This window comes from Anastrepha ludens, chromosome X, assembly GCF_028408465.1.
Source record: "Anastrepha ludens isolate Willacy chromosome X, idAnaLude1.1, whole genome shotgun sequence".
NCBI classification, from domain to species: domain Eukaryota; kingdom Metazoa; phylum Arthropoda; class Insecta; order Diptera; family Tephritidae; genus Anastrepha; species Anastrepha ludens.
The window spans coordinates 39,245,197-39,260,712 of record NC_071503.1 but is presented as its reverse complement, the minus strand read 5'-3'; positions in this window follow the sequence as shown (position 1 = coordinate 39,260,712).

Genomic DNA, 15,516 nt, shown 5'->3' with positions numbered 1-15,516 from the left:
CTGTCATCAATGTATTTCCATCTGCTAAATTTTCAATTAGTTTTTCCATTTTTTTGTTTTCCTCCACTATTTCTTGATTTTTCTCTACTAATTGATTTATTCGATCAGAAGAAACCATTTGTGCAAATTCTAATATAATTTTTTCATTTATAACTTCCCTTACTAGTTCTCTACTCGCATCAACTGAAACACAATTATTATATTCTATTAATTTATAATTAATAATATATATATTATAATAATTTTCGAATAATCTGTGCATGATTATACCACTCATCATTATAATCTTGAGCAGCAATATTCAAACGTTTAACAAACGCATTTCTGTTTTGTATAAATGCAGAATTATTAAATAAAAATTGTTTAGTTTCTTCAATTTGTTTATTAATTTCTTCCCTATTTATTGTTTTTATATTATTAAGTCTTAATTTCATTATTTTGAATAGTTGTAATGGTAGGAATATTTGACATTTTGGCAATGTTAACGGTTTACAAAAATAAATTTATTGTTTATTTATAATAAAAAAAATATTTAAAAAATTTTTATATATATAAATTATAAATAAATTAAAAATGAATTCGAAAATGGTATCACCAGCACAATATTATATACCACCACCTCCACCTCTAAAAAAACAATCTCATTTAAGTATTGTAAAACAACATATATCTAGTTTGAAAATTGCAACAATTGAGAATGAATTAAATCAATTAAGAGCTGAAAATTATGCATATGATATTGGACTAAAAAACATTGGTATGAATACTATACGTAAAACTAATAAACAGGAGAATAAACAAGAACAATTGGGAACAATTGAGAATGCTGAAAATCAAGAAAAAAAGAAAGATAGAAAAAAAGGTGGAGATATTAATAAACCTTAAATTATTGGTAAAAATTGGTAAATACAATATATACCTACAAACATATTAATTATTTATTATGTTTTCTTCGGAAACCGTTCACAAAGTGAATTTAAATCATTTCCAAAAGAAATATAGGTATATACATCACTTTTTTTTTATTAAATAAATGATACGATATTATGGTAACGGTATTATAAATAATCTTCCATTTGAGTTACATTCTCCAGGATATAATTATTTAGGACCTGGTACTAGTCTTGAATTAAAACTTGAATGTGATGTGCATCCAATTAATAAATTAGATGAAGCAGCTAAAGAACAGGATATTGCATATTCTAAAAGTAATGATATAAAGAAAAGACATGAAGCTGTTAAAATTTTAGAAGATAAAGCATGGTCAAGAGTTTTAGGAAAAGATGCTAGTTTATCAGAAAAAGTAAATGCATATTTAACTACTAATGCTATGAAATTTGAAAGAAAAATGGGTATGGGTTTGACAACTCACAATTCATCAACTGAAGAATTGATAGATAACAAAAAAGAGAATAAAGATGAAATTAATTTTATTCCAAAATGTGGACGATACATTAAATATCCAATATCTCTAAATGAAGATCAACAAAAACAATGCAATGACAAATAAACAGATATATGGTAACTATAAAATTAGAACCAATTCAATTACAAAGAACTAAAGAAAGTGCAATGAACGAAACATATTTACCATTTACTAGAAAACAAATTAATTCTATAAAAAAACATTTGAATAATAAAACTGCTTTACAAATTTTTACATTAAAATTATCTATGTCCCAGTTACAAAGTTTTAATAATGAAAAAATTGGTGCATTTTTACCAGCACTATTACCACTTATTCCAGCAACAGGAGCTGGAGTTACTGCAGGAACAACATTATATAGAGCACATAATGATAAAAAAACGAATGATAAATTATTAGAAGAAAAAATACGTCATAATAAAGTATAAGAATAAAAAAAATATAAAATCTAATATACCATTGCTTAAAAAATCTGGTAATGGTATGTTACTTAAAAAAAATTGATTTTGAATTAATTCCAATTAAACCATTAAGTAATTATGATTTAAAAAAATATGCTAGAAAATTTAATATAGCAAATTTTAGGGGTGTATTCATGAAAGACAGATTACCAGATAAAAGACATAGAATGTGGAATAATAAATTTAGATAATAATGATGGTAATGGTACAAATTGGGTAGCATATAAAAAATATAATAATGATTTTTTTAAGTATGACTCCTTTCTTCTTCTTAATTGGCGCTATAACCGCTTACGCGATTTTGGCCGAGTTTAACAAAGCGCGCCAGTCGTTTCTTTCTCGTGCTAACCGGCGCCAGTTGGACACACCAAGTGAAGCCAAGTCCTTCTCCACCTGATCTTTCCAACGCAGAGGAGGCCGCCCTCTTCCTCTGCTACCACCAGCTGGTACCGCATCGAATACTTTCAAAGCCGGAGCGTTTGTATCCATTCGGACGACATGACCCTGCCAACGTAGCCGCTGGATCTTTATTCGCTGCGCTATGTCTATGTCGTCGTAAAGCTCATACAGCTCATCGTTCCATCGTCTGCGATATTCGCTGTTGCCAACGTGCAAAGGTCCAAAAATCTTACGCAGAATCTTTCTCTCGAACACTCCAAGCGTCGCTTCATCGGATGTTGTCATCGTCCAAGCTTCTGCGCCATACGTTAGGACGGGCATGATGAGAGTCTTGTAGAGTGTTAGTTTTGTTCGTCGAGAGAGGACTTTACTACTCAATTGCCTACTTAGTCCAAAGTAGCACTTGTTGGCAAGAGAGATTCTACGTTGGATTTCAAGGCTGACATTGTTATCGGTGTTAATGCTGGTTCCTAAATAGACGAAGTCTTTTACAACCTCAAAATTATAACTGTCAACAGTGACGTGGGTGCCGATACGCGAGTGCGCCGACTGTTTGTTTGAAGACAGGAGGTACTTCGTTTTGTCCTCGTTCACCACCAGACCCATTCGCTTTGCCTCTTTATCCAGTTTGGAGAAGGCAGAACTAACAGCGCGGTTGTTAAGGCCGATGATGTCAATATCATCGGTATACGCCAGCAATTGTACGCTCTTATAAAAAATTGTGCCTGAGCGATTAAGTTCTGCGGCTCGCACGATGCTCTCCAACATCAGGTTAAAGAAGTCACACGACAGGGAGTCACCCTGTCTGAAACCTCGTTTGGTATCAAACGGCTCGGAGAGGTCATTTCCAATTCTGACGGCGCTGTTGGTGTTGAGCAACGTCATCTTACATAGCCGTATTAGTTTTGCGGGGATACCAAATTCAGACATCGCGGCATACAGGTAACTCCTTTCCGTACTGTCGAATACAGCTTTGAAGTCGACGAAAAGATGGTGTGTGTCGATTCTCCTTTCATGGGTCTTTTCCAAGATTTGGCGTATTGAGAATATTTGGTCGATGGTAGACTTTCCAGGTCTGAAGCCACACTGATAAGGTCCAATCAGTTGGTTGACGGTGGGCTTCAGCCTTTCACACAATACGCTCGCTAGAACCTTATATGCGATATTTAGAAGACTAAGCCCGCGGTAATTGGCACAAATTGCAGGATCGCCCTTCTTATGGATTGGGCAGAGCACACTTAAATTCCAATCGGCAGGCATGCTTTCATCCGACCATATTTTGCATAGGAGCTGATGCATGCACCTTACCAGCTCCTCGCCGCCATGTTTGAATAGCTCAGCCGGCAGTCCGTCGGCGCCCGCGGCTTTGTTGTTCTTTAGCCGCGTTATCGCTATTCTCACCTCGTCATGATCGGGTAGCGGAACGACAATTCCGTCGTCAACGATTGGGGTATCGGGATCTTCACTTTCTCGGTGACATGCGCAGCTGTCACTGTTTAATAGGTTCGAGAAGTGTTCCCTCCATAATTTAAGATTGCTCTGTACGTCGGCCACCAGTTCGCCGTCTTTGTTCTTACAGGAAAACGCCCCGGTCTTAAAACCTTCTGTAAGCTGCCGAACTTTCAGGTAGAATTTTCGGGCGTTGTTCCTGTTGGCCAGCATCTCAAGCTCTTCGCACTCACGTATTTCGGCCTCTCGTTTCTTCTGTCGGATAATACGTCTCTCTTCCTTTTTCAGCTCTCTGTAGCGATCCCACATGGCTCGCGTTGCGCCCGATCGCAGCGTGGCTCTATAGGTGGCATCCTTTCTTTCTGCGGCAGCATGACATTCCTCGTCGTACCAATTGTTTTTTCGGGCTCGCCGGAATCCGATTTCTTCTTCGGCGGCGGTACGTAGAGAACGAGAAATGTTGCTCCATTGTTCGTGGATGCCGGTTTGTTGGGCAGTACTCTCTGAGAGCAGGAGTGAGAGTCGAGTGGCGAATCTTCTGGCTGTCTGTTGTGATTGCAGCTTTTCGAGGTCGAACATTCTTTGCGTAGGTAGATGCACGTTTTTTGCTGCACAGAGGCGCGTGCGCAGTTTGGCTGCAACAAGGTAGTGATACGAGTCAATGTTGGGTCCTCGGATCGTACGTACATCTAATACACTAGAAGCGTGTCTTCCATCTATCACAACATGATCGATCTGGTTTCGCGTTTTTCGATCAGGGGACAGCCAGGTAGCTTGGTGTATCTTTTTATGCTGGAATCTGCTGCTGCAGACTACCATGTTTCGGGCCCCGGCGAAGTCGATCAGCCTCTGTCCGTTACCGGATGTTTCGTTGTGTAGGCTGAATTTTCCGACTGTGGGACCAAAAATTCCCTCCTTGCCCACCCTGGCGTTGAAGTCGCCAAGCACGATTTTTATGTCGTGGCGGGGGCAGCGCTCATAGGAACGTTCCAGGCGCTCATAGAAAGAATCTTTGGTCGCATCGTCCTTCTCTTCCGTCGGGGCGTGGGCGCAAATTAGCGATATGTTAAAAAAACGGGCTTTGATGCGGATTGTTGCGAGACGCTCGTCCACCGGAGTGAACGACAGTACTTGGCGACGAAGTCTCTCTCCCACAACAAATCCGACACCGAATTTGCGCTCCTTTACATGGCAGCTGTAGTAGACGTCGCAAGGTCCTATGCTATAAATAAATTACCAATATTAATAGAAAAATATTTCAAAACTAATGAAAATACTGTTATTTTTAATAATAATGTTGATCAATAAATAAATGAAATAATTTGTGATCATCTATGTTTAAAATTTTTACTTAATTAAATAACACTGTGGAACAAATTCAGGTTAGCAAAAATTAGGTCCATTCTGAGAGTGGCGGGTGAAAATAGAGGCGAAATTAGAAGACCCGTATCGCGCCGTTTTTTTATGTTAGTTCGAATTTTTTTTTAATCGGCCTTCGAAGTTTGCAGTCAAATGCCGATTTTCAGTATATTGTTTCATAAGTACCACAAAAATTTTCGAAATCAATTTTTTCAAAAATTGTAATTGTTGCACAGGTCTCTAGCAATAATTTGGCTTTTACAGATTGAAAAAATATCAATTAGTCGACGAGTTATAGCCAAAAAACCATATAAACAATTTTGCTCCGATTTCGAACTTCGAAGGCCGATTAAAAAAAAATTCGAACTAACATAAAAAAACGGCGCGATACGAGTCTTCTAATTTCGCCTCTATTTTCACCCACTACTCTCAGAATGGACCTAATTTTTGCTAACCTGAATTTGTTCCACAGTGTAATTTTAGATAATAAACATGATTTTGAAATGTGTTTGCTTAGTTTTGCTATTTATAATTCTATACCGAATATATCTGAAAAATTAAAAAATAATATTTTACATTATGTTGACTCTGTCAACGGTTCACAAAGTGAACATATTTCGACTGAATCGAAATCATTCGACAATGTTAACAAAAAAATTTCATTTCCAACTGGTTCATAGGAAATAAATGATATAAACAATTTTGTAAAAGAGAATATGAAAGGTATTACTATTAAACCAAATATGACAACATTAAAAGTTGAAATTAAAAGTAAATATATTATTGATTTTACACAAAAAAATTCAAAAGCTTCATTACTAGGATTTAGTGAACAAATTATTCAACCTAATACATTAGTATCATCTGATTTACCAGTAAATAGTATGAATGTTAATTCTATTAGAATAAAATGTAATATTGTAGGAGGTAGTTATGAAAATAATACTTTTTTTTTTTTGTTTTTTACCCTTTATTATTGTTTCTATTTCAACTTAAAATATTTACAATTTTTCTTTCTTTTTGGGTTTCAACAGTATTTAGAAGCCGATACCACTATATACATTTCTCTAAGAGAAAAAAAATTAACTCGTTATTTTATTAATTAAATTAGTTAATGAATAAATATATTCATAAAATTGTGACACCATTTACATCTGCAGGTCAGTTGGTCGTTTGCGCTTAAGTCTCCTCGTCTCGGTTTCCTCTTTTAATGGAAGTTGCCGAATTTCCCTGTTAGAATGTTCTAGTAGTCGGTTTGAGTGTCTTAAGCTGTTGTTGCGTATTTCTTCATAGACTGTTTTTACTTTAAGTTCTCGATGGATATTATCATTTAGTACAGGGCTTCTTAAACTTTTTTATATAGCGACCCCCTTCAAGCTTAGGAAATTTTAAACGACCTCCTCCTCCATATAATGAAATACAATATATATTAACCGTAGATGTAGATGTAATATCGCACTATTTTACAATGTAAATAAAATAAGGATTAAAGAATACGTACCCATTCATTTCACATATATATAATTGGAAACGTTGACGGGATATTGGTCGTAATAAAACACAATAAATAGAATGACATAAAACTATATATATATTTATTCAATAGAAAAAATAAACTTTTGTAACAATTTTTTTATAAGAAAACATAAAACTATATCTATATATTCAATAGAAAAAAAAAACTTTTGTAACAATTTTTTTAATAAAAACATATTATTAACATCAAACAATATTAATGTGACGGATGTGATTGTTTATTTTTACACAAATAATTAAATCTAGGCTCAATTTGAGTTAGTGCAGATCGTAATAAATTTTCAACGTTTATTAAAGTTGGACGGTATTTTGATTTTATGTAAGTTAATGTGGAAAAGGCTGATTCACATAAATATGTTGTACAAAATAACAGTAATTTGTTCATTGCCATTTCCGATAGTAGGGGATATTCTGATTTGATTTCTATCCAAAATTCATGCACAGGCACTTGAGAAAATCTGAGTCACAAGGTAGTATCACTTGTTAATTCGGCAAATTCTTCTTGTGCTTTTAAGTTTAAAAATTAATTTCTTCCATTTCAATTGAAAATGGATTGCAAATCCATTGTTGTGTATCGATATCATTGGGAAAATACCTATGCATGTAAACTTCCATATCCTTCAAATGATTAACTATAATTTTTGTTATAGGAGTATCTTTTCTTGAAATATTGTTACTAATTATATACTCGTATATGGAAACATTTCGAGCGATCCACTTCCCACTCTGTTCTTCCATACAAGAATTTTTTTAACAAAGGCCTCAAGTTTATTTTTTAACATAAACATATTAACGCAGACTCCCTGCATTGATAAATTCATATCATTGATTTTATCAAAAATATCTGCCAAATAGCATAGCTTGAGAAGCCATGGTTGGTTGGTTGGTTAGAGTAGTGATTCATCCAGAATCCAACTAGCGCTTCCGCACCATTTTGTTGCCACATCCTCGTTACCAAATTGTTTAACAGTTATTTGCAGCAGGACTATATCCAGTCTGTGCGGTTTAGGAACCTTATTAGGTTGTTGACGTCTACGCCAGACAGTTGCTCGAGACTCTCGAACAGCGGTTTGCCCAGGGTTAACATTCTGTCGTTTCATAGGGCAGGGCATTCACAGAGGAAATGGAAGATTGTTTCTTTTTCCTCCGGTTGTTTACAACTATGACAGTATGTATTGTGAGGGATACCCATTTTGGCGGCTTGTTCTCCGATAGACCAGAAGCCAGTTATGACTGCCGTAAGTCTGCAGGTGTCCCGTCGTTTCATGTGTATTAATGTCAACGATTGCTTGAGGTTGTAGGTGGGCCATAACGTTCTGCTGATTTTGCATTTCGTCTGGTTTCTCCATCTACAATCTGCAATTCGAAGGTATTTTAGGGAGATTGCATTCTTGACCGCACCTAGTGGAGTAAATACTGGTACTGCAAGAGCGCTATTCATGGCAGATCCCCCTCTTGCCAGTTCATCAGCTTTTTCGTTACCTTCTATGTTCCGGTGTCCCGGGACCCAAATCAAGGTTACTCTATGGTTTTCACTCAAGTTGGTGAGGCTATTCCTACTTTGCTCCATCACTTTAGAGGTTGTTATAGTCGCGTCCAGCGCCTGGATTGCGGCTTGGCTATCCGAAAGAATAGCGATATTGCCCTTAAAAGAAAAATCTGCGATTAGTAACCTACAGGCTTCCCCAATTGCTAGTACTTCCGCTTGGAAGACGCTGCTGGTATTAGGGAGACGCACAGATTTTTCAATTCCAAGTCTATGAGAATATATACCAGCTCCAACACCACAATCCATTTTACTGCCATCTGTATAGACTGCGGTATCGAAGTTGTTTAGAGAGAATCCCTTATTCCATTCTTTTTTAGATGGAAAGAGTGTGGCAAAATTCCTATTGAACGTTACCATCGGGACGATGTAGTCAGTCCTCACTGAGGTTAACTGAGTTTGTCGCAATAATAGACTAGCGTGACCATAAGTTTTTTCTTTCCAGCGACCCGCTTCATTTAACCTAAATGCACTCATGGTTGCCGTCTTCTTTATATGTAGGTCTATTGGAATAACGTGTGTCAGAGCATTGAGAGCCTCTCTAGGACATGATCTGATTGCACCGACCGTTATTGCACAGGCTGATCTTTGTATTCTGCCGAGTAATTTGGTATTGTACTCTCTCCCTAGAGCTTTCCACCAAACTACCGAACCATACGATAGAATGGGTCGTATAACCGCCTTATACAGCCATAATGTATGCCTCGGTTGAAGACCCCATCTTCTTCCAAGCATACGTTTGCAGGCATATAAAGCAATTTCTGCTTTCCTTACCCGTTCTTCGACGTTTAACTTCCAGCTAAGTTTGGAGTCCAGAATTACTCCTAAGTACTTTGCACTGGTTGATAGTGACAGAGTTTGTCCGTTGATATTTGGTAGGGTGAAAGTTGGTACCTTGTATCTGGTGGTAAAAAGCATAAGTTCTGTTTTACGCGGGTTTAAACTTAGCCCACCTCCTGTGGCCCAAGAGTTAAGCTCGCGTAACGCCCTTTGGATGATCCCACTGATCGTATTTGGGCACAGTCTTGACACCATTAACACCACATCATCAGCGTACGCCACCACTTTTACCCCACCTCCGTCAAGTTTTGTTAAGATTTTGCTGATCACACATAGCCAAAGAAGTGGAGATAATACTCCCCCTTGTGGAGTGCCCCCGTGGACCTTCTTGGTTATGTTGATATTACCCATATTAGCTTTGATGATCCTCGTTTCTAGCATGGAGATGACCCAGTTACTAATGCAACTGTCCACCTCCAGGTCTATCAACGCCCGTTGGATGGCATCTGTGCTAACATTGTTAAAGGCGCCTTCGATATCCAAGAATGCCGCCATGGTATAATGTTTGCTCTCTAGAGAGCCCTCTATTGTTCCGATAACCTCGTGAAGCGCCGTCTCCGTAGATTTGCCTTTAAGGTATGCGTGTTGTGCAGTTGATATACCAGAGCTCTCCAAAGAGCTTCTGAGGTGCGTATCCAAAAGTCTTTCAAAAGTTTTTAACAGGAAAGACGAAAGGCTGATTGGCCTGAAGTCCTTCGCTGATTCATGTCCTCTTCTACCTACTTTTGGTATGAAGACGACCTTGACTAGTTTCCAGCTGTCTGGGATATGGCCTAAGTTTAAACACGCTTTAAAAATTTTCTCTAGCCATGGTAGGATACAGTCCAAGGTTTCCTGTAACATCTTTGGAATAATCCCGTCTGGCCCCGGAGATTTAAAGGGTGAGAAAGATTTGATTGCCCATGCAACTTTTTCTTTGGTAATAATTTCATTTGCAGGATGCTGTGGATTATATTGGCTCCGCCTAATGTTTCCCCTCTCACTTTCGTAAGCGCTGCATCCCAGAAAATGCGTGTTTAGCAGAAGCTCTAGCGATTCTTCTGCTGTAGCAGTCCAAGTTCCATCCATTTTCTTGACCCAAGAAGCCATAGAGTGGTCTTTGGAAAGAACCCGGCTAAGCCTAGCAGAATCCCTAGTGGATTCGATTGACGAACAAAATTCCCTCCAGCTCTCTTTTTTGGCGGCCCTGATTGCCTTCTTGTACTGTCTCCGACTTTCTCTGTACAATTCCCAATTTCCTGTCGAGTAGCTGAGGTTAAACGTTGATCTAGATTTTTCCCTTAGTTTTAAGAGCTCACTGCTCCACCAAGGAGGGGAGTTTTTTTGCTAAATTTTATGGGGCAGGACGTTTTGTAGGCCCTACTAAATGCCTTTTCCAGTGTTATGACCCTACTCTCGAGGCTTTCCGTGAGAGTGATTTGAGGGATAGGAGTCCCTCCTATCCTCTTGTTTACTACATTTTTGAACCTCTTCCAGTTGGTTCTTAAAGGATTTCGATACGGTAGGGGTGGATCTACCTTAAGATCCAAATCGTAGAGGATCCAACTATGATCAGAAAAGGACCTTTTATTGGATACCCTCCAGTTATCTACCCTTACTAAGCTATTTTCAGACAGTAGAGTAACATCAATCACTTCCTCCCATCCTCTGAAGTACTCCGTACTAGGAAAGGTGAAAGTGGGAGTGTTACCCCTGTTACATACCGATAAGTTAGTATTAATAATAAAATTATATAAAGACTCACCTCGGTCGTTTGTCTCGGAACTTCCCCATAACGCATGCCTCGCGTTGGCATCGCATCCGAGCAGCAAGTTCTTGTTTCTGGCTTCACACACCAGCCGACGAGCCTCCTCGGGTGGTGCTGGCCGATCATGTGCCATGTAGATGGAAGCCAGTATGATGCCGACACCGTCAGCGGCTTCTACCTCCACAGCCGTCACATCCTGTGAACAATATGATGGGATTAAAAATATGTTCAAATGTTTCTTAGCTACAATACAAGATCTGGGGTTACCTTCAGTCCGTTTGTAGAAAAGGTTGTGGTTGTTCCCAGTGAACCCCTTCACCTCGGTGCTCCGCACCCAGGGCTCCTGGATTAAAGCGATGTCGACATCCTCCCCCGCCAGGAGAACGGTTAGGTTGTCCGTTGCAGTCCGCGAGTGCTGCAGGTTTATTTGGACAACCTTGAGACCCATGCTGCTGGTCGCTCTACAATTTGACGGCGTCGCTAAGCTGCACTCCCGGGTGCTGCTCATTAGCGCCATCGTTTTTGGTAGACGCGGCGTCGTCAAGTTGCATGCCTGTGAGCAACTCGTTGGCGCCGTCAACCTCGTCCTGTTCATCCTCCGGATTTGCAGATCGGAATATCTTCAGTTGCGTTTTCCTGACGCCGAACCGAAGTTTATTGTCCACTTTTCCCAGTGGCTCGATGCTCTCCTCCGATATTTGGAGAAGGAAGGACACACTGTTCTTTTGCGGAGCCTCCGCTTTGATGATGCTCCAGTCATTCATCGGAACAGTGCGGTTGTGTGCCTGCAAGTATGGAATAAGTTGCTTAGCTTCGAATTCCATTTTCGGGATCCAGATGCGAGCCCTCGGCCGTCGAGGGATTTCGCTGGCCGGGATTAGTTTGAGCCTCAAACCTTCCCAGTCGCTCTGGATCTTGCCCACAACTGTTTGCAGGAAGTTAAGGGAGAGTTGATCATCGCACTTGATCACCCTGTATCCGCGGACCACCTCCATTGAATCGAATCCTGGCACATGACCCTCCGGGTTTGCCATGACATGATCGACGACAATGCGGGACAGCCGTGCCTCGATTTCGGACCACTTATCCGATGCAGGTTTACCGCGGTTTGTTATTTCATCAACCAACGCTATTTGCAGGTGATCCCGTGCCACCTCATTAAATGAGAGTTTGGTTGGTTTTGGTATTGAAGCAGAGTGAACCGACACTTTGTGCTTCTTCGTTGGTTTGTCGCTTTCGTCCTGCGAACGATTGCGTTTTACGGCTTCTGCCTTCTGGGTGGCCTGGAACGCCCGGTACTCATCGACCACCTTTTGGCACCTTGCCTTATCGGCCGCGTCCTTTGGATGAGTTTTACCTTCAGCCTCATTTTTATTTATTCTTCCGAGAATAGTCAGAGACCTCTGGTAAAGCTTATACCTGGACGGGCCTTTTTTAACGTTTTGGCGCTTTTGCCCCTTGGCATCAGCGGATGTGGATGGTTGATTAGATGTTGATGGCGTGCTGTGGCCCACAGCTTTGCCATCAACCGTCTCTTGGCTGGAGGCCAAGAGTTCGTCCTCTGAGGTGTCGGTCCGAGTTGTCCATTTGTCCATCTGTTGTGTCAGTGGGTGCGTCCGTTTATCCGTTCGTTTTGGGTCTGTGTCCGTCCGTTTGTCCGTCTTCTTTATAGCCTTATCCGAATTTTTTTGTTTTTGTTGTTCGTTCATTCTGTTTCGTACGGTCACCTGCCCTTCCAGAAGGCTGCACATGTCGCCATGTGCGGTGACCAATGAGGATTTAGGGGAAATAAACAGTCCGCCATGGCAGCGCCCCATACCATGGTAAGGCCACCGTTACAACCTGAGGCGGCCTGGTGTCAGGAGGGCTCCGTTAAAAGACAGCCTAGTTTTATCCCCCGGCTGCCAAACCCACCAAGTAGGCACGGGTCGCGTTACACCTTGGGTTGAGGGAGTTTTTTAACAAAGTTTACGTCTTCGACCTGTGTGGTTCGCGGGAGACCTACTCTCCTACCTTCCATATCTGGGAGGCGTTCCCCTATCCACCACCTGGGGACGCGCCCTATAGGGATAACAGGTTCCCCCAAGGGCCATAAATTATCGTGAAAATAATCGGCCAAATTAGAATTTTGCTCTGTTAGAAATATAAGAACTTCATCTTTTAAAGTTAATAATCGTTTCAAACTTCGACCTCTTGATAGCCACCTAACTTCAGCATGTAGCAATAAACTTGTATAATCCGAATCCATATCAATGCACAAATTTTTAAACAATCGACTATTAAGTGGCACCTCACTGTATCTTGCAAACACTGACGCCGGCGGCCAGACATCAATGTCGAACGTTCAGTTGAAAATCGAGGAGCGCGTTGTATTTATTATTTTAAATGCTACTTCCATATTTTCATTTATAGGTCCTACATAACGTTTTGCATTGCGACTTTTTCGTTGGGTATAACGTCTATTGGCGTAACTGAAACTGTTAATTTCAAAATGTCATAACTTTTTTTTAAAAAATCGTACAATAATTTAAAAAAATGGGTTTTAAAGCTAAAGAGTTGTACTATGCAACCTTTTCGTCGAAAATTGAAAAAAAAAATTTTCTATCCCAAAAAAAATTATTAAAAATGCCTAAAATGGCCATTTTTTGACCTTTTAGGCTTCATTTACCAAAAATCCTGACGTGATGGAGCATTTTGAAGGTCAGATTCGTTTTCAGCGCATAAAAAACTACAAGAAACAAGTGCAGCCATTCTAGAAACTGAAAAAAGTTAAATTTCGCAGGCCTGTGTTATTATTCAAACTCACAGAAGAGCCCATAGAAATTACAAAAACAACCCTCAAGAGATACTTTTAAACTACTACTGGCCAAACCTAAAAAAAATGTGCAGTACGAAGACAAACATATGCGAAATATAGGAAAAACACCAATACCAACAAAAGTAGGGAAATATATACAAATGGCACATTTCACTTGAACAACAATATGTATTTCAGTTCAATAAACAGATACTCGAAATACTGTTTTATTCGAAAATTAGAAAATAAATTACATTGCCACGAGTATATTGAGGAAGTTCTCACACAAATCTACTCCAACGCAAAATATCTTATGACTGCTAACGAGAGTATATTCATAGGAAATATGGCGAAATCAGTATACAGTCGACTACAAATAACCCACTCCGTGACGCCTGTACATCATTCAACATCAAACGCTCAAGTTGAACGGATACATAGCACACTTATCGAACTCTGTCAAACTTTAGCTGCAGAGAATAAAACAGCTTCCGCTGACGAATTATACAACGCAGTTTGCCAATACAACAAAACTATTCCCTCAAGCACACGATGTAAACCTGAGGACGTGTCTTTTAATCGCGATAAATATTCTGACATTCGTGAAACACTTGAACAGAAGCAGCTCCAGCTTTTAAGGTACCATAACAAAAATCGAAAGATTATAACCTACAAAGAAGGCGATACGATTTACAGGAGGACAGATCGGCGAAATAAAACCTCGGCAAAATACAACAAACACCTAGTCAAAGAAGATCGAAAGGGGAAAAGTTCTGACAGTAAAAGGGAATATTATACATAAAGACAGTATCAGGAAAGTAGCAACATGAAGGCAACTGGATTTATATTATAACTTATTCTTTCATCTTGTTCTTCCGACAAAATAACGGACTTTAAAGTTAAGAAATGATAAAATCATAATGAGGTCACACTATAGAATGCAGGAATCACAACAAGAAGAAATACTTATAAACAGAATAAAAACTTTAAAAACACAATAAGTACCACCAGAGTAACGTGCTAAACGAGCTCTTAATTTTTTGGGCTCGGTACTTAAATTTGTAACAGGGACACCCGATCTCGATGCTTTAATAGAAATTAAAACAGGATTAAACCAATTGTTAGAAAACAATAACAAACAACGTAAAATAAATTCACAATTCGAAAAGATCCTTGAAACTCTTGATCCTAAATCTATTACATATTACCAATACAATAAATTTTGCAAGGTTAGGAAACTTTTATTCAGAAACCTTCAATTTAAAAAAAAATAAATGAAGTAATCAGCAATGAAATATATAATATTCCTGTAATTAATATACTAGAATATTCCGACATCCATGTATGCATGTTTAAAACCGCAATAATAACCATATACAAATATCCTGTATCAAATAAATGTCAGCTATGTCAAATGATTCACTGGCGGCCGCCGTAGCCGAATGGGTTGGTGCGTGACTACCATTTGCAATTCACAAAGAGAACGTCGGTTCGAATCTCGGTGAAAACATCAAAAATTAATAAAAACATTTTTCTAATAGCGGGCGCCCCTCGGCAGGCAATGGCAAACCTCCGAATGTATTTCTGCCATGAAAAAGCTCCTCATAAAAATATCTGCCGTTCGGAGTCGGCTTGAAACTGTAGGTCCCTCCATTTGTAGAACAATATCAAGACGCACACCACAAATAGGAGGAGGAGGAGCTCGGCCAAACACCCTAAAAGGGTGTACGCGCCAATTATATATGTAGAGTAGAATGGGGTAAGATAGGTATGGGGGCACAATAGGTAGGTGGGGTTTTCGGCGCACTGTTTTCGCAGAGATCACTCGTCTTATGTGAATTGAATACGTGGTGGGGAACAACGTTCGCGACTGTCATTTCTGCCGTCACCATTGATTAGTTATCCTAGTTCTGGCGTCGTTTAGTTTTTTGTGAGCTTTCCTCCGACATAACATTT